Source organism: Megascapheus bottae, chromosome 2 (genome assembly GCF_031878675.1).
Source record: "Megascapheus bottae isolate mThoBot1 chromosome 2, mThoBot2.hap1, whole genome shotgun sequence".
Taxonomy (NCBI): domain Eukaryota; kingdom Metazoa; phylum Chordata; class Mammalia; order Rodentia; family Geomyidae; genus Megascapheus; species Megascapheus bottae.
The window spans coordinates 8,395,740-8,416,567 of NC_143510.1; the positions used below are offsets into that span (position 1 = coordinate 8,395,740).

At 43.2% G+C, this 20,828-nt stretch overlaps 1 pseudogene; it reads left to right on the forward strand.

The window, feature by feature from the left end:
* The first annotated feature begins 16,716 nt into the window (after positions 1 to 16,716).
* Positions 16,717 to 19,384, forward strand: LOC150066355 (dehydrodolichyl diphosphate synthase complex subunit NUS1 pseudogene; annotated as a pseudogene).
* The last annotated feature ends 1,444 nt before the right edge of the window (positions 19,385 to 20,828 follow it).

The window sequence follows — 20,828 nt, forward strand, 5'->3', positions numbered from 1 at the left end:
CTCTTTTGCTCCCTCTTTAATCTCTGCCTGGGTGCTGTCCCTGAGCACTTCAGCTCAAGGCTACAGTCCTACCCTTGAACCAAGCCCCACTTCCTGTTTTCTAGAGGTTAATTGGAGATAAGGGTCTCAGGTCTATTTGTGCCTGGCTTCATCTGCTGCTTCTGACAATATTCAGTTTCCACTGTCAGGAGTCAGAAGCTCATACTTGTAAGTCTGCCTACTCAGCAAGTTGAGACCTGAGGGTGTCAGATCAAAACCAGCCATGGTGACCTAATCCAACAGACACTTATCTCCAAATAGCTAGCAAAAGGCTGAAAGTGGAGGCAAAAAGGCCCAGGGAGGTCAAGATTCCAGTACCTGCCCAAATAGGACTGAATAGCACCCTTCTAAAGTTCTTGTCTCAGTCACATCTCAGGAAAATATAGGAATTCAGCATTTAATTCTTAGGGCTCCACTGAACCAAAAAGAGGGTGTGGGGTCCATTTGAACTTCAGCAGGCTACTGTGACTGTGTACTTGAGAGCTTGCAAAGAGCTAGAAAAAACAGTCCTGACCAGTTTCATTCTGATGTTAAGTGTAACTTGATTCAAACTCTTGCAGGAGCCTGTTAATGAATATATATATATATATATATATATATATATATATATATATCCATAATTTCTGGAGTCAGGAGGCAAGATTAAAGAGCAGAATTGCCCCAAAACAGACTCTGTACGTGACAAAAGGGGTTCCAGAAATAACTTTCAATTTTTATGTGCCTTAAATCAGGAACATGAAAACAGGAGAAACTAGAGTGGATATTTATTCAAGAAATAATCATTACAGGGCTGGGAGTTTGACCTAGTGGCAGAGGGCTTGCCTAGCATCAATGAAGGCCCAGGTTCGATTCCTCAGTACTACATACATAGAAAAAAATAGCCAGAAGTGGTGCTGAGGCTCAAGTGGTGCTGATTGGCCAAACCCCACGATATCTGAGCGTGCATAGTGGGGCGTCAGCAGTGTAGAACGCCTGCTGTCCTGGTGATGAAGCACTGGTGCCCCGCCTCGGCTGAACTGGAACTCACTGTGTGCGTAAGGCTGGCGCTCGAGGCTGCTGTCGGGGGACACCTCCAGCCTCCGCAGGGGCTGCCTCAGGGACCTATCCTCCACTGACCTCTGCGAGCTGTACTGGGCTGTGCCTCGCCCCCAGCCACCACCTCCATAAGTGGCCATCATTCCAGCCTGAAAGACAGGAAGATAATGTAAATGATGCACAGTCTGGTTCTGTCTGTGTAAAGGTCATTTGTCAACCTCATGGGTTTGAACTCGGGGCCTTTTGCACTTGCCAATAAGAAGTACTACCACCTAAGCAATAACCCTAATGATTTTCGCTATTATTACTATATTATTGTGTGTGCACGCACATGTGCATGTATTTGTGTGCTGGGTTGTTTAAACTCAGGCCTGAGTGTTGTCTCTGAGCTTTTGTATTCAAGGCTAGCATTCTACCACTAAAATCACAACTCTGCTTTGGCTTGATTCTTTTTTGTCAGTTGTGGGCTTGCACTCTAGGCCTGGGTGCTGTCCCTGAGCTCTTCAGCTCAAGGCTACTACCCTACCCCTTTGAGCCTCAGCACCACTTCCTTGTGGTTAATTGGAGATAAGAGCCCAGACTTTAGTGCCCAGCCTGGCTTTGAACCACAATCCTCAGATGTCAGCCTCCTGAATAGCTAGGATTACAGGCATGAGTCACCACACCCAGCTTGGCTTTTTTGATTCTTAATTGGAGATAAGAGTCTCATGGACTTTTCTTCCCAGGTAGCTTTGAACCTCAGTACTCAGATTTCTCTGAGTAGATGGTTAATGGGTGTGGGACACTGGGCCCCGCTGCTTTTGTGATGGTTGTAATTGTTATTGCTATCCTAGGACTTCAATGTAAAGCCTCACACTCTTGTTTGGCTTTTTTACTCAAGTTCTACTACTCCAGCCATATCTCCACTTCTGGCTTTTTGCTAGTTAGCTGGAGATAAGATGTGCTGGATTCGTCTGCCTGGGCTGGCTTTGAACCTGAGATCCTCAGATCTCAGCCCTCTATGTAAGCTAGGATTATAGGTGTAAGCCATTGGCACTCAGATGCTTTCCTCACTTTTCCAATTGTGTCTCCTCATGTATGCCCAGGCTGGCCTGGCCTGGGACCCTCCTGTTTTGCGCCTTTATAGTTACTACTGACAGACATGATACCATGTCCAGGTTTACTTTGGTTGTGACGGTGTCTCTCAAATTCCCTGCACTCCTGGTGTAGAAATAAAATTTTCCTGTTCCTTGCCTCCTGTTGGAATTAAAGGCGTGAACCACCTCACTTAGCTAGTCTCTTGTTTAAAACAAGTTTCAGTTGGCTTCAGTCCTGTTTATTTATACTCTAGGATTTCATACTGTTTAAAGTCTCCCATTTTCCTTTTTGTCAGCACTGGGGTTTAAACTTCAGGGCCTTATGCTCTCACTTGACTTCCTGCTTTACCTCTGAAGCCACGCCTCTACTTTTGACTCTTGCTGGTTACTTGGATAGCTTTTGAACCTCAATCCTCAGGTCTCAACCTCCAGAGTTGCTAGGCTTGTAGGTATGAATTGCCAGTGCCTGGCTCCCAGTTTTCTACAGTGTCCCCACAAAACCAATCATTAAAAAAGAAAACAATCAATCAAAGGAAGTCTAAAATGTTTTCCTGGCTGTCTGAGGTGCAGGGCTTGTTGTCTGGTACCTCACCTTCAGCACGTCATTACTTTTAGGTACAGGGGTACGCCCTCCAGCAAAATCATTTTCCACCAAGTGCAAGTTGTAGACATATTCTGGAACACTGCTGGTTCAGTGGAGATTGCCTGAAGTTAAGCAAACATTAAAATCATTTAGAATATGAATGAACCAACCAAGGTTACAGACTCCATGTGAAGCTCTTAAATGTAAGCAATGACGAATGCAAATACATATTGTTGATAATAACTAGTTCTGATGACCAAGAATCATCAAAAACATTTGGTTGTGTGCTAATCTGTACTCCTAGCTACTTAGAAGGCTGAGATCTCAACTGCAGTTCAATTTCAGCCCAGGGTAGACAAACTAGAGAAACGCTTATCTCCAATTAAACAGCAAAAATTAGAAAGTGGAAAGGTGGCTCAAATGGTAGAGCACCAGCACTGAAGGAAAAACCTAAGGGACAGTGAGTACTAGGTCCTGAGTTCAAATTGCAGGACAGGCGTAAACAAACCAAAAATTATCTGTCAGTATTTCAAAGTAAACACTGAATTAAAAAATAAGAAGGGAGCTGAGCCCAGTGGCTCACGCCTGTAACCCTAGCTACTCAGGAGGCTGAGATCTAAGGATTGCAGTTCAAATCCAGCCTGGGTACTACAGACTGTGAGACTCTTATCTTCAATTAACCACTGGAAAACCAGAAGTGGTGCTGTGGCTCAAAGGACAGGGCGGTAGCTTTGAGCCGAAGAGCTCAGGAACAGCCCACAAGCCCAGAGTTCAAGCCTGATGAAAGAGGAGAAGGAGAAGGAGAAGGAAGAGGAAGAGGAGGAGGAAGAGGAGGAGGAGGAGGAGGAGGAGGAGGAGGAGGAGGAGGAAAAGGTCAAGACTTGGGAGTCTGAGGAGGGGTGTCTATTGTTCTAGACTAGCCTAGGCTACATATTGAGACCCTGGTGGAAAAAAAAAAAGAGAGAGAGAGATTTCTAGAAACCCCAAACTAACCATGAACAATACAGAAGTCTGAGACTTGCTCACTGGTTAGATGGCCTGTCTGTTCTACACTTTTTGGTGTTGGTGTTGGTTGTGGGGCTTGTTTAGAGTCTGGGCGCCATCCCTGAGCTTTATTGCTCAAGGCTAGTGCTCTACCACTTTGAGCCACAGTGCTAATTCCAGTTTTCTGGGAGTTAATTGGAGATGAGAGTCTCACAGTCTTTTCTGCTATGGCTGGCTTCAAATCACAATCCTCAGACCTCAGCCTCCAGAGTAGCTGTAGGATCACAGACACATGCCACAGGTGTCTGGCTTATTCTACACTTTCCTTTTTCTTTTTGTCAGTTGTGGGGCTTGAACTCAGGGCCTGAGTGCTGTCCCTGAGCCTCTCTGTGCTCAAGGAAAATGCTCTACCATTTGAGCCATGGTGCCACTTCTGGTTTTTAAGTGATCAATTGGAGATAAGAGTCTCTCAGGGACTTTTCTGCCTGGGCTGGATTCAAACTTCGATCCTTCGATCTCAGCCTCCTGAGAGGCTAGGATTACAGACTTGAGCCGCCAGTGCCCGGCTCACTTTTCTTTCATTAAGAAAAATGAATTCTGTTCTTAGGGCCTGGGAGGTTAGCCTATTGGTAGAGTGCTTCTTGCCTAGCATGCACAAGGACCCAGGTTTGATTCCTCAGTAACATATACATACAGAAAGCTTTAAGTTGGGCTGGGAGTTTGGCCTGGTGGTAGAATGATTGCTTAGCATGCACGAAGCCCTGGGTTCAATTCCTCAGTACCACATACACAGAAAAATCTGGAAGTGGTGCTGTGGCTCAAATGGCAGAGCACTAGCTTTGAGCAAAAAGTGTCCAAGGACAGTGCCAGGCCCTATGTTCAAGTCCTGGAACTGGCAAAAAAGAAAAAGCTGGAAGTGGTGCTGTGACTCAAGTGGTAGAGCTCTAACCTTAAGAAAGCCCAAGGACAGAGCTCAGGCCCTGAGTTCAAGCCCCCGGACTGGCAAAAAGAAAACCAAAAAGAATTCTATTCTTGTCCAGGAGTGTGGCCTAGTGGTAGAATGCTTGCTTAGCATGCACAAACCCTAGGTTTGATTCCTCTGAACAATATACATAGAAAAAGCCAGAAATGGTGCTGTGGTTCAAGTGATAGAGCTCTAGCCTTTAGGAAGATCAAGAACAGTGCTCAGGCCCTGAGTTCAAACCCTGGGACTAGCAAAAAAGCATTCTGTTCTCAGGAATTCATGAACTTTTTGAAATAAGTAGGTGTAAGCAATAAATGTAATGGTGACTCAACACTACTGGATAAGATAGCCAGGGTAAACAATGAGGTCAGTGAAAAGAAGCAACAATGCTGGAGGCTTATCCCTGTAAGCTTAGCTACATAGTACATATATATAATATAGATTTATTTATATATTATATATGTCTGGCAAAAAAAATAAATCTGAAAGCTTGGCATCTGTGGCTCGCTCCTGTCATCCTAGCTACTCAGGAAGCTGAGATCTGAGAATCCTGGTTCACAGCCATCCTGCGCAGGAAAGTCTCTCCTTGTCATCAAAAAGCCAAAAATGGAGCTGAGGCTTAAGTGGTAGACTGCAAGCCTTGAGCAAGAAAGCCTCAGGAACAGCACAGCATCCAGCCCCTTACTTCAAACTCCAGTACCAAAAAACAAAACAAAACAACAACAAAAAAAAAACCAACCCTAAGACTAAAACCACACAGGAAGCATATACCAGCATACTTTTCCAACAATTCTTTAAAAAAAAATGCAGGCTGGGCTGATATTTGAGGATTGTGGTTCAAATCCAGCCTAGTCAGAAAAGTCCACTAGACTTTTAATCTGTTGTAAGCACCAAAGAGACTAGACAGACTTTCTCAAGTTATTTGGAGAAGGAGAGGAATGCAGTTTCTGGTTGCCAGAGAGCTAAGACATCTACCTCTACCCCTAATTACCTAATTAGGTCTGGCCCTGTGTCCTCTGTTCCCTAGGGGCACACAGGGCTGATAAACAGCTCTCAGGCCTCCAGGGATCCTAGGGGAGGCAGCTGACAGCCACTCACCATCACACTGTAACCCGGGAAGCAAGAGAAGACAGGGAAAGGTCAGGTAGCCCCATAACTTTTAACCTCTGACTTGGAAGCCTTTCATCTGGACCTCAGGGACAGAAAAGAATCTGCAAACCAGGAGTTTTTAAGGGTGCAGTTCTCAAAGGATAGAGCTCCCGCTGGACTGACTAAATCCCCCTGTCCTCAACTCTGCACCCAGTTTTCCCTTCTCCATCCCCAAGTCCACACCACAGGCTTCCAGGGAGGCAGGACCCCCCCCCCCCCAGGCTACTGTTGGCCAGGGAAGAGGTTACCACACCAATGGTGGGAGTGGAAGGCTCCAATCTCTAAGGTCCAGAGAAGGGATGAGGAACACAGCTTCAACTCAGCCCAACTCCAAAAGAGAGAGAAGCTCAAACTCAGAGGCTGTTATGGGGACAGGTAAAAGTGATTAATTCCTGATATATCTAAAACCAAATTTTCTTGTCCTTGCCTCTAACTGCAAAGGGGTTGAAGTCTGGATCCTCTCTGCTGCTCCCAAACTGTCATTTACTAAAGCCCTGTGTTGTTACTATCATCATTTTCATACCAGAATGCAAACCAATAATTCTGTCTTTCCTTTGTGCCTCACCTGAGCCATTCAACACACTCTGAAAACGTTCTTTACTGTTATCAGAAGGAAGCTTAAAAGGAAGCTAAGTTCTGTTTTCAAATGAATGAACTGAGACAAGTTTAATGGTTTCTAAAAGAACCACAAGGTTGTTGGCATCAGAGAAAAAAATACCATTTTTAATTTTTTTCAGAGTTGAGGATTAAGTGCCTTCAGCAAGTGCTATAATTCAACTATATACCAATGCCCATGAACAGATTTGTGTGTGTGTGTGTGTGTGTGTGTGTGTGTGCACATGAATGCACACACAGCTACTGAAACTTAGACTCAGGACCTTGCCCTTTTTTTGGCTTTTCTACTGGTGCTCTACTACTTGAGTCACAGCTGTCACTTCTGTCTCTTATTTTTTATTTTACATATATATGTTTTATTGTTGTTGAAAAAGTAAATACAGAGAGAGGGGTTACAGTAACATAAGTCAGGGAATGAGTATATTTCTTTTTAATATGTCACCTTTTCTTTTGTTTTCTGTTTTCTCCTCCCTTCCCCCACTTTTCTCTTTTTGCTGGTTAGAAATAAGAGTCACTATAACTTGCCAGGGCTGGCTTTGAACCAGGATCCTCAGCTCTCACCCTGAGCAGCAAGGATTACAGGCATGAGACACCAGGACCTGGCTTCATGATTGGATTTTTTAAACTGGGGCTTTCCTGCAGAATACAGAAAAAAAGAAAAGATGCTATTTTTGATACTCTGCAGCTTGCTGACCCACAGTTTTCTTTGTTAAAGGATAAATCTCAAACAAAAAATAATTCAGGGGGCCGGGAGTTTGGCCTAGTGGTAGAGTGCTTGCCTAGCATGCACGCAGACCCAGGTTCAATTCCTCAGTACCACATACATAGAAAAAAAGCCAGAAGTGGTGCTGAGGCTCAAGCGGTAGAGCTCTAGCCCAGGACTGGCCAAAAAAAAGTAATAATTCAGGTTAATAGCTTAAGCAGGTATGTGTCTGGGATCAGTACGCTAGAATCACAACTATGTTCTAAGATTTCAAGCGATCTTAAACTTGGTTTAATTTTGTTTTAAAGGCAACTAAGTATCTTTAAAGGTAGAAACTAATCTCTAAAGCAACTCATTTTCCATTCAACCAGAACATAAAATATTTAATGACTGCTGAACATACAACTCAGCCATGTCTTTCACTAAAAGCACACATTTAAGCGGGTGTAGTAGAGATGGATGAATGATGAAATCAGCCAATCCTAAAAGAATGATCTGGTCGGGTGCTGATTGCTCATTCTGTTTTCCTACTCAGGAGGTGAGAGCTGAGGACTGAGGTTCAAAGCCAACCTGGGCAGACAAATCTGACAGACTCTTATCCTCAACTAACAAAAAGCCAAGTGGGAGAACACCAGCCTAGAGAGAAAAAGTTGAGCAAGAAAAGTGGAAGTTCTGAGTTCAAGTTCCAGTACCAACAGACAGGTATACAGACACACACAAACCAAGCTAAGCTCCTGATAAAATTATTCCAGAAGGATCTGAGAAACTCTCCCCTAGACTAGAAGAATAGAATATTTACAGGAAAGAATCTGAACAACCAGACCCTCCTCAGTTTCCCCTAGTCTATCAGCATTAGATCATGGCTACTATGTCCAACTGTATTTATGCATGATTCCATATAAACAGGCATTGTTCTGTTTCTTATGGCCTTCATTTCTGAAGGCTCCCATGTCACCTAACATTTATATTAATGTTGTACCCTTTTTCCTCGATAAATTTGTGTTCTGTTAGCAGAATAAGTGTTCTGCTAGCTGAATATGGAAAGCAATCTTTTCTCCTCTACAAAAGCAGTATGGAGCTGGACATGGCAGAGAATACCTATAATTCTAGCACTTGGAAATGAGATAGTTTGGGGATAGAATTTGACACACACAAAAAAAAATTTCCATATTTTCTCTTCTAAAAAGAGAAACTTCCATGTCCGTTTAAAGTGTGCTGTGTGTGTGTGTGTTTTGTTCAGTTGTGGGGCTTGAACTCTGGGCCTGGGAGCAGTCCCTGAGCTCTTCAGCTCAAGGCTGCCGCCCTACCTCTTGAACCACAGCACCATTTCCAGTTTTCTAGTGGTTAAGTGGAGATAAAGTGTCTCATGGAGTCACTGGTTTTGAACCGAGATCTTCAGATCTTAGCCTCCTGAGTAGCCATGATTACAGGTGTGAGCCACCACACGCAACTTAGGGATTATTTTAATTAATAATGACTCAGGAAACACCTAAACCTTCTCATGTAATGATACCACAGACCTTTGAGGAAGTCCACTGGAAGGGCCACTTTCTTCTCCATGACCAGCAATTGTGGGGATGTGGATGAGAAGAAATGAGGAAGTGTGTGGGGAGAGGTGGGAGGGAAGTCGGGGCTGAGAGGGATGATGGGGGAGGGGAGGACAGGGAAGGGTGGGGGTGATGATGAGGGAGGGGGAGGACTGTGAGGGTTTTGAGGATGATGGGGCAGCAGTGGGGAGGATAATGGGGAGAGTGGGGGAGGACTGTGAGGAGTAGGGAGGATGATGGCTGAGGGGAGGACTGTAGGGGTGGGGAGGATGATGGAAGAGGGGAGGCTGTGGGGGTGAGGAGTATGATAGGGCATTGGTTTAGATGGTCAGATTATTACTAACTACTCAGAAGGTTGCAGAGGTATGGCGTTCACAGGGAAGAACAACCTTCTGCCTTTCCTGGGCTGAATACTCCTGTAAAAATAAGCTGGAAGTGGAGATGGAGCTAAAAGGGTAGATCATCACCCCGGATCAAAAAAATATCTAAGGGAGGTTTAACAACCTGAGTTCAAGCCCCAGTTCTGGCCTAAATAACCCAATAGGGCTTTTTGTTTGTTTGAGGTTTTTTGTTTGTCTTGCTTTTGGTTTTGGTGCCAATCCTGGGGCTTGAACTCAGGGCCTGGGCACTGTCCCTACTTTTGTTCACAGTGAGTGCTATACCACTTGAGCCACAGCAACACATCTGGCATTTCTGTTAGTCTATAGAAGATAAGAGTCTCGGGGATTACAGGCATGAACAACCACTGCTGGACTGGCGTGCCTGCGTGCGTGAGTGTGTGCGTACGTGCGTGTGTGTGTAGTTAAGAGATTAGTTAGCAATGGTGAAGTGGGCTAACTTTCCTTAATCTAATTGTAGTTCCTTCATTCACTCCACATAACCTGCCAAATGTATTTTCACAACCTTTGCAATTTTCCTGATTCAGCCAGGCTCAAACACCTTGTGAACAAGGTGGCTTATGCTTGCTATTCTAGCTACTCAAGACACTGACCGAGATCTGAGGATTCTAAACAAATGTAAGAGACTCTTATCTCCAATTAACCAGCAAAAAGCCAAAAGTATAGGTCTGGCTCAAGTGTTAAGGCTCCAGACTTGAGCAAAAAAAGCTAAGTGACACTGAGATGCCCCAAATTCAAATACCAGTCATATCTGCAATCCTACCTTCTCAGGGGGCTGAGATTTGAGGATCATGGTTCAAAGTCAGCCCAGGCAGAAAAGTCCAGGAAACTCTTATCTCCAATTAAGCACACACACAGCAAAAAGCTGGGCATAAAGGCATGGTTCAAGTGGCAAAATGCTGGCCTTGAGCAAAAAGGTACAGGGACAGCATCCAAGTTGAGTTCAAGCCTGCGCACTGCTGCACTGCTACACACCCCTTTCCTTACAATATAAGAGGAAAGAGGATGAGGAAGGCCTCTTACCAGGACCCCACAACTGGGCTGAGTTTTGCAGGACATGTAAGAGTTAACCAGACAAAGAGAAGGATAAGCTCTGTGTGTGTGTGTGTGTGTGTGTGTGTGTGTGTGTGTGTATGTGTGTGTGGTGAGGAGGGAGGCTGGGGTGGTGGAGGTGAAGTCTGAAGAGTTGCAGGCCTAGTGCCTTGCCATGGGGAACAGGGATTTGCCTCCTATAGATAACAGTAAGAACCCTGAGGAATGTCAACTGGGGAAGGATGCAGTGAGGTTCTGCAATGTCCATTCTAGTAGCTATATGTGGATGGTGGGGGGGAGGGGAGGGGGCGGGGAGATTCCAGTAGGAAGAGGTTATCTTATCTCCTAAGTTGATTTTCACCTCTTACAGGAGCACTTCTAGCTGAGTCCTGTAGAGCCCTTGACAAGTGAGTTAGTCATATTGTCTGGACATTCAGAATACCCTAGTTACACAAATTAGGATTTCATGTCACCCTCCAAGCTGACAGGGGTTTCCAAAGATCAGCACAGTGGAGCCAATGGGAGGCACACGTGAATGTGTGAATGAGTGATGGGGGGGGAGGGGGCACATGGACAGTTGTTTCCTTGAGTTAATTACCCACACTACCCATGTCCATTTTGGAAAGGTTGATGTTATGTTTAAACGTCTTATATATTTACTTATTTTAATAAGTGAGGTATTAAGCCCTGAACTCAGGGTCTTCTGTTTCACTTAGCTTTGCCAGCCCTGGGACTTGACCTCAGGGCTTGGGCATTGTCTGTGGGCTTTTTCAAGGCTAGCACTCTACCACTTGAGCCACAGCACCACTTACAGCTTTTTTCCTGTATTTGGTACTGAGGAATCGAACTCAGGGCTTCCTGCATGCTAGGCAAGCACTCTACCAGTAGGCCACGATCCCTGCCTGATATAGCTTTTTCTGCTCCCCCATTAGAGTCACAGCTCCACTTCTAGCTTCAAGCTGCTTAACCAGAGATGAGTGCCAACAACTTTTTGCCTAGGATGGGATGGAAATGTGTCAGATCTCAGTCTCCAGAAGAGCTAGGATCCTAGGTGTGAACCACCAGCTTTGGAGCCATTCTTTTTCTATATGACAGGAGATGTCATTCAACTGGTACAATGCTTGAGAGGCAGAAAATCGAAGTAGAGTACAAGGCCTTGAGTTCGAGTTCCACACACACACACAGCAAAGTTATTGTGTCCAATATCCATTATGTAAGATGGTACTATGTAATAGATGGGTTATCAACTGTTTTTTTGTGGGTCACAGGGTTTAACTCAGCCTGGGTGCTGTCCCTGAGCTCTTCAGCTCAAGGCTACCACCCTACCCTTGAGCCAAGCCCCACTTCCCATTTTCTGGAGATTAACTGGAGATAAGAGTCTCAGGTCCTTTTGTGCTGGGCTGGTTTTGAACATCTCAGCCTCCTGAACAGCTAGGATTACAGGCGTGAGCCACTGTGCCCGGCTGGGTAATCAATTAAAAAAATATATTTCTATCATAAGAGGCTCTTCTAGTCTGTTTATTATTCTTTATGTCTTAAGTCAGGAAAAAGCAGGAAGTTCACTTTAGTAGACTGAATGTTTTCCGGTTTCTGGTGAGTAATATTGCCAACACTATGTCTGTCCCTTCAGAATAAAATAAAAAATCAAAACAATTTTTCATCAATCAGACCAGAAATTCAATTTCAGTATAAAATCAAACTGTCCCAAAATAAAATTTATGCAACTATATATAGCCTCATTTTAATACCTGATTTAAAAAATTGTGCAATTTTACTTTGAGCTAACTACACAAATACCTAGAATATCTCATTCACTAAATAGCCCTGTCCCCCACTGCAGAGCCTCTCACCCAGAGGACTGGGAAACCACAGTCTCTTAAACAGCCTAAGCCAAAGCTCTTCTCTTTACAGTGATTTCTCACATCTTAATCACGGCGCACAAAACAACATAGTTGTATAATCACATTCTGTTACCATAGGTCTTCATGATTTCTTAGTTTCATTTAACTAAATATAAACAGAAGAATTTCTAAAAACTAAGAAAACAAAGCTACAAACCAGAGGCTTGTGCATGTAATTTCAGCTACATAGGAAGTTTGAGACCTGAGGATCATAGTTCAAAGCCAGCCTGGGAAGAAAATTTGTTGGTGGTGGTTGTGGGGCTTGAATTCAGGGTGCTGTCCTTGAACTTTTTCCACTCTAGGCTAGCACTCCACCACAATGCCAATTCCACCAAAAAGGTGGAAGCAGGGCTGTGCCTCTCCTGGCAGAGCACTAGACTTGCACACAAAAGCTCAGGGGCAGCACCTACACTCTTGAGTTCAAGCCCCAGCACCAAACAGCATGAAAAAAAGAATTCCATTAAATTCAGGCACCACTGATCCTCACATTCCAAACAGCTCCAGGGCCAGGCCACCCACCTTCGAACTGAACTTTTCTTTCCCTTTCCCAATCCCTCCTACTTTGTAAATTCCTGGAATTCCTTTTTTTGGTAGGGAATTTATCCAGAATTTGAACAATGTATAACTTCTTGTTTTCTCAAAGCACCTTAAAACTACCTTTTTTTTTTGGTAAGCTGAATGAAATTTTTTTTTGTAACAGAATTCAGAGTTTTGGAATTGTCTGATTACAAACATTCAAAGAAGATTCATCATGAATAGGATAAGGATAAGAGCAAAATATGCCTTCACTCTTTTTTAATAGTGGATTTCCAGGCTAGTTTTAAATTGCATTAGGGGAGTTCATTGTGTTCTAAGCATTATATACCCTAATTTTAAAACCAACAAACTTGCTTCCCATTTAGGCACTTTGGGGAGGACTCTGCAAGAAGTAACGTGATACTTTTAAGGTGTAATATGTAAGACATGGGAAATTTTTATTTCTCTCTTTGCTATGATTTTCAACCAATCCTTCCTTCCTTCCCCGCCCCCCCACCCCTGTCTCGTTGTGGGTCGTGGGACTTGAACTCTGGACCTGGGCGTTGTCCCTGAGCTCTTCAGCTCAAGGCTACCACTCTATCCCTTTAGCCACAGCCCCGCTTTCTGTTTTCTAGTGATTAAAGAGTCTCATGTTCTTTAGTGCCCAGGGTGGCTTTGAACTGTGATCCTCAAATCTCAGCCTCCTGAGTAGTTAGGATTACAGGTGTGAGCCACCATGCCTGGTTCTTTCTCTTTCTTTGTTCCAGTATAGGGAATTGAACTGAGCACTTAGCATTGTCATTTAGCTTTTTTGCTACCACTTGAGCAATAGTTCTGTTGGTTGGAGATAAAGTCTCATGGATTTTCCTGCGCTAGCTGGCTTTGAATCGGCATCCTCTAGATCTTAGCTTTTTGAATAGCTAGGATGATAGGTGTGAACCACAGGCACCTAGCACAACTCCAAACCTTCCATGATCAAAGTGACAGCCAATCTTAAAATGCTCAGTATAATTTAAATTAGTGTCAAGTCATTAGATGATTTATAAAACGACCCACATATTTATGAAGGCAACTGAAAGAAGGTTAAAGACTCTTGCAAGTTTTTAATCTATACCTCAGCCACATTCATTTCACTTCTATTTTTTTTTAAATTAGCCACCGTTAATTCACCCTTTCTGTTATGTCAGCAACTGGAGATTCTCTAGGGCTCTGTAGCTAACAGCAGTTAAACACTGGGTCATTCCTTCTCAGAAGGTCTTCTGTTGATACCATAATCTTTCCAGATCCTCTGGCTTTCAACAATTGCTTTGTCTCTTTCAACTTCAGAGACAGGAGAAATAATATGCATTGGCAATAAAAACAAACCAAAAAAACCAAAACAAAACAAAAGGTCCTCACAATCATTATGAAACTCCAGACCCTTTCAAAACACTTAAAAGACACATATGAGTAGCCCTGATAATCGCTGCATGGCATGTGAAATGTTACATTCTGGAGTCTCAGAAGCCCAGCTTTCAAGCATGTGCTCTTGATGTCTTATGCCTTATGCTTGATTTTTATTTCTGTGTAGGCTGCAGAGGGAATTGCAGCTTACAGGGAAGCTGTTATTGAAATCAAAGTATTTCAGAGGCTTTGTTCCTTAGTTGGAAGAATTGCCAAGCATTTCAGTAGAAGTCCTAAGATGATGCCCCATCAACTCTCTGAACTATGGATTATTTGGGAGATCTTTCATGAAGATTCTGCCTCTGCTCACCAACATAAGATCAATCCTATTAAGTTTTTGAGAATTAGAAATATCAATTACTTGGTTGCAAGTAGCTCATGCCTGTAACCTTAGTTATTTCAGATGCTGAAATCTGAGAATTGCAGTTCGAAGCCAGCTTAGGTATGAAAGTCTGGGAGACTGTGATCGTCAATCAAACACCAGAAAGCTGGAAGTGGGGCTGTGATTCAAGTAGTAGAGTTCTAGTCTTGAGCAAAAAAGCTCAGAGACAGTACCCAAGACATGAGTTCAAGCTCCAGGACTGGCACACACACACACATGCGCACATACACAATCACTCCCCAAAGTTTTCCATATTCCTTTCAGCTGCAAAAAATGTACATCTTAGATTCCATGTCTTAGCTGTTCTTGTGGCTTGTTTAGGATTATTTACATGTTTATCTTTAGGGAGGCTTCACACTTCTTCCTATAAGGCAAGCAGTCTGTCCTTTGTGTTGGGGGGGGCTGGGACTGGGACTAGAACCTTGGTTCTGTCTCTTAGCTTTTTCACTCAAGGTTGGCACTCTACCACTTGACCCAACTTCTACTTCTGTCTTTCGCTGGCTAATTGGAGGTAAGCGTCACTTGGACTTGGGTAGTTGGGTTGACTTCAAACTGTGATCATCAGCTCTCAGCCTTCTGAGTAGCTGGGGTAACAGGTGGGAGCCATCAGTACCCAGCGGTCTAGCTGTCCTCAGCACTTGATTATGCAGCTGCACAAAGCAGCTGTTAAATTCAGCTTGTGCACTAGGCAGACCAGAGGATGGACCACCAGCTGGGACAGCCTGAAAACATTGGCAGACTCATCCTTCACTTACCTATCTCATTTAACCATCTAAAAGAATATACAGAAATGCAAACACAGGACATTCCAGTGACATAGCAGAGGCTCACAGGTTCCTTTCCTTCCATTCACTTTTCTCCCTACTCTCTTTTCTGCTTAGCAGCCTGCTCTTCCTGGGTCAGGAGAAGCAGCATTATTTAATTTGAATAATTATTTTCATCTGTTGTGCCCCAGGTTAGTTGTAGGTTTACCCTGGACATGTGGGTCTCCAGGCTTCCGGGTGGAAGGCTCTGCTGCTGACAGGTGGGCCTCAGTCCTGGTGACTTAGCCTGGGCGCTGTCCCTCATCTTTTTCAGTCGAGGCAATTGCTCTACCACTTTGAGCCACAGCTGGATTTCTAGTGGTTTACTGGAGATACGAGTCTCCCTGACTTTCCTGCCTGGACTGGCTTTGAACCGTGATACTCAGATCCTTCTGAGTAGCTAGGAGTGCTGGTGTGAAGCCAGTACCAGGCTGTTGTTTTCTGTTCTATAACTCCTCATCCTTTCAAATTGTACTTAAAGAAAACTGGGAAACCAAAAACAGGCTTCACATCTAATAAATACGACTTCATATTAATAATCAAAAGTTAATGATATAACTCATAAGCAGATAAAAAGTCAAGTTAGGCACACAACACACACACAGAGAATTGACTAAAGGATGGTACACTCAATGGAGGATTCCTCTGAACAACTAAAAGTTTAACAAAATGACTAGCAGAAAAATGAAATATGTTTTGTTACAGGGATGGTCAAGTGGAGGGGGAAGACAACTGGAGAGAGGATGGATGGGTGAATAAGTGGTAAGATTCAACACAGATGTGAGAAAATGGAACCAGGTGACTTGAGAGGAGGGTGGGTTGGAGGAGCTGAGGGAAAATGATGAAAGGGGTGACACCGGTCAAATGCATAGTACCCCAAAACTAATATGTTGAACTGAAACACCTTTGTAAACTACTTACATGTTTTTAAAATACAGATTTGGGAATTTAAACAATCAGCTCTGCCATTTACTTACTCTAGGTGGAAATGTGAGGGTTACTTAGCTGCTTACAGTGAAATAGGAATTAAAATACCTAGCTCACAATTATCTTTTTGAGAATGCAAACTACACAGCATGATTCTGGGCACACTGTCGTCACTCAGCTAACATTGGCTTACAATCCTCAGGCATTTTTTTTTTTTTTACTTTTCAAGCATGCAAGTATTAACACTGGCCTGATCTTTTAGGATTTCTTTTATAGAGATTGAAAGTGCTGTCTCTCCTGCTGTCCACCAGGTTCTATGGCTTAAGTTTACATCTATGGTCTGGCCTGGGTTTTTTTGGTGTGTGTGTCATGGGGCTTGAACTTGGCCTGGCCACTGTCCCTGAGCTCTTCAACTCAAGGCTGCCACCCTATCCTTCAGTCAAGCCCCACTTCCCATTTTCTAGAGGTTAATTGGAGTTAAGAGTCCTTTTGTGCTTGGTCCTCAGATCTCAGCCTCCTGACTAGCTAGGATTATAGGCCCGAGCCACCGCGCCTGGCTGCTTGTTTGCTTTAAAACACACACACACACACACACGGGGGCCGCCAAGGGAGGAGGAAGATGGCGGCGGGGGCGAGGTGAGGTGTTGGCAGTGGCGAGGGCTTCGGTCGCGGGGGGGGGGGTGGGGGGGGACGCGGGGCGATGGCCCCCGCCGACAGCCGGGGCGGATAAAGAACCGTGGCGCCGCGGGGGCAGGCGGGCGGGCGAGAGCATGAAGAGGCTGTAAGAGCTGGTGTGGTGGGAGCTGCAAGCGCAGCTCTGCCTGTACCGGCGCGCTCACCTCATGGCTCCGCCTGCACCGCGCGCTCACCTCGGGGCTCCGCCTGTGCTTTGGCACCTGGAACTGGATCTGGCGTCCCTGCTACAGCGCGGCCTCCGCCGCGGTCCTAGCGCTGCTCGGCTTCAAGCTCCGCAAGCGCCCGGCGGGAGGCTGGCCTCGTCGGTTCCTGCAGTGGCCGCGCGGGGGACGGCTCCGGCTGCCCGCCCACCCCCGGCTGCGCTGGCGCGCGGACGGCCGGACCCTGGAGAAGCTGCCGTGCACATGGGCCTGGTGGTCACCGAGGAGCAGCCGGAGCCCAGCTTCTTGGACGTCGCGAGACTCGTGGTGTGGTGTGTGGCCATGGGGATCTCCTACGTGAGCATCTACGACCACCAAGGAATTTTCAAAAGAAATAATTCCAGATTGATGGATGAAATTTTAAAACAGCAGCAGGAACTTCTGGGCCTAGATTGTTCCAAATATTCAACAGAGTTTGCAAATAGTAATGAAAAAGATGATCAAGTTTTAAATTGCCATAGGGCAGTGAAGGTGTTGTCCCCAGAAGATGGAAAAGCAGATATTGTGAGAGCTGCTCAAGACTTCTGCCAGTTTGTAGCCAAGCAGCAAAAGAGATCCACAGACTTGGATGTAGATATGTTAGACAGTTTACTTAGTACGAATGGTTTCCTTGATCCTGATTTGGTATTGAAGTTTGGTCCTGTGGACAGCACATTAGGCTTTCTTCCCTGGCAAATCAGATTGACTGAAATTGTCTCTTTGCCTTCCCACTTAAACATCAGCTATGAGGACTTTTTCTCTGCCCTTCGTCAGTGTGCAGCCTGTGAACAGCGTCTGGGAAAATAATGATCCCTGGTTGTGCAATTTTACTTCAGGCTTTTGGAGAAAAGGACTCAAGTGACTCTGATGTTTACAAAGCACCTATGAAACCCTGCATTCACCTAGTTCATATTCCTCATAATTTATCAACAAACACAAAAAAGTGTCTTACTTGAGAGTGAATGAGAGAGAGCGTGTGTGTGTGTGTGTGTGTGTGTGTGTGTGTGTGTGTGTATGCGCATGGAAATAAACTTATAAATGGGGGAGTGTCAGAACGAAGTACACAAATCTGCAACCTGGAGCAAATAGCAGCCATGTTTTAGGAGCTGAGATTTCAGATTAAAGAATTCAGCCCTTGCCACTTCCCTGTTTCTGTGGGGAGTGGAGGGAATGATTGGAGCTGTCTTGGTTGTCGTTTGGGGTTGAAGAAGGAATACCTTTTGTCCCGTCTTTTTCTAGTGACCAAACTTTTATTTTTTTAAATAATATATGGACTTGTTAAATGGAAACATTCTGAGTTTGAGGAGCTTTAGAGGAATGAAGTTGTTCAAAGTATCCTCACTGTCAGGCAGAGGGAATACCTGTCTTCAGCTCTCCGTCCATTTCATTTCTTTATTGTAATTCAGGTAATGTTATCTGAGACTGTTGCTCTGGTGTCTGTCCTGAGGGGTGGAGATTATTTGAAAAAGAACTCATACACTGAAATATAGAATTAAAATTTTTGCTTATTGAATACTTACATATTGAATTAGTCATAATCAGATTAGTAAAGCAAATGTTGATCTTAAAAGTCAAGGTAAAAAAATTCTCCAAAAAAGGAAAGTAAGTTTTAACTTTTTTTATTTTTTATTTTATTGTAATTGCCAGATATTTGCCAGATAGAAGGTGCATTAATTCACATACATTGATACCCTTTCACATGTCTTGGTACCCATTTCCCTCCCCCTTAACTTTTTTTAATATAATGAATAGTATCCATGTAGTGCCCAAAGTTAGTTTAAAAATAAGCCTATATTTTCATGAACTTTTTATTTAAAATAAACATTTGACAAATTACCAAGGCATTTATTTTCCCCTCTCCCTCCCCTACAGTAACTGGTTCCTCTTTGGAATAACATTTGGGAGTTTTATTCATGAAATCCCAGTGGTAACTTAGTATAAAAGAAAAATACAATTGAGCCCTATGTAGGAAATAAGATTTTACCAGAATCTGCAAATACTTAATTTTACATTTTCTTTTTTATGGAAGAGAAAGCACTGGTTCTGTTATTTTTAAAATGAATAAGTGATTTCTTTAAGTATTTTATTAGTATTCCCTCTTGCTGATCCTTCAACAGAAACTATTTGTATTTGATGGATGTTTTTCCAAAAAGAATCTTATCAAGAAGTATACAATGCTTATGCACATTTAGAATGGATTAGCTTAAATTCTAGGTCTCAGAAGTCTGCAAAATAACAGTGGAAGTCTGGATTTAGAAAGCATGGTCTGGAATTGCTTGCCAGATTCTAAAGTGAGGAAGAAAAAAAAGTTTCAATGTTGAATTACAAAGCCCCATTTATGATTTTTAAAATATACTTGAAATAAAGATGATTAAACTAAATGTTGGTCCAGTGACATTACTTTCCATTTCATAGTTGTTTGCACAACTTTTTGTAGTGTCATAAATTTATTGCCAAAATTTTGTGTGAAATTATAACGTAACTGAACTTTGAGAATTTCCCATTTCTGTTCCCTTTAGTGATATCCATATCCTCTTGAGTTTATTTTGCAGGGGGCGAGTAAAGTTAATTGATATAGGCTTGATAAAAGTGCCATTTAGAAACTTTCTGGAGTGCATAGTTTTAAAGAATTAAATCTAATGGTTCTTATTGAATTGAAGAAATTTAATGTTTGTTATAATAAATCTAATCAAATTATCCATTGAGATGTAGCCCAAGTCCTGAAAGATTTGAGTTTTTATGCCTTTCTTTCATTTTATACCAGTATGCGCACAGCAAAAATAAACGGACATGACTAAGGTTTGCTGTCATAGGAAGAGGGTTTTAAAAGAAATGATTAAGGTTTTGCAGTCAAGTACAGGAGGAGGTGAACTGCTTGCTAGTTCAGTTTCTACAACTCTATTAGCACTGATCATTCAAGAACCCCTGCAAAAATCGTCACAAGTTCTGCATCATATAGGCTTCCCTTTGCACTCCCAAGAGGTGCTGATAACTGAAAGGAAAGTGTATCTTCTCACAGACAAGGAAGAACATTGTCTTTAAATTATTCTTGACACAGTGGAAAAATTACCAAACTCTACTGGCTTGAAAGATGGCAGCTTAGAAGCTGGAGGATTTTCATTCCATTCGCAATTCTGGTTGTGCTTTACTTCTTGAAACTTAGTTGGTTACTGTTATGAAGTTTAAAGGCTGGTTTTAATGTGACTAGAAAATGGCGGTATATTGTGACTAACACTTGAGAATGCCTGTTTCTCAAAGGAAAATGTTAAATGAATGAACAGTGCCATGTACACTGTGCATACTTATAATGTAATCTTGGGATGTATGTTACTTAAGTAGCCACGCCTCTTGTGTGAAGGTTTCATGCTCAGTCAGTTCCCCTCTTGTGATGTTTTACATGGCTGTAGACCGTGGCAATATGTAAATAATATGTACAGCAAGTTTTTATGATTAAGGAATCAAATTTATTGAATTTTATTATTGAAAGTTGAAACTTAACATGTATGAATAAAAACCAATAAAATATACACTTTTCATGGAAAAACACACACACACACACACACACACACGCAAAACAACTATAGTTGGTCACTGGTCAAGCTATGTCCACAGTTCATATTGTGGAAACCAACTGATACCCCAATTTAAACTTTTCAATTTCTTAATCTTCCTTTTTTTCTGTAAGAAACCTACAGTACTTTACCTATTTAAAATAAAACCCACTCCACAAGTGCTGGTGGCTCACACCTGCAATCTTAGCTACTATAGAAACTAGGATCTGAAGATTGCAATTTGAAGACAGCCTGTACAGGGAAGTCCATGAAACTCTTATGTTCAATTAACCAGCTAAACGCTG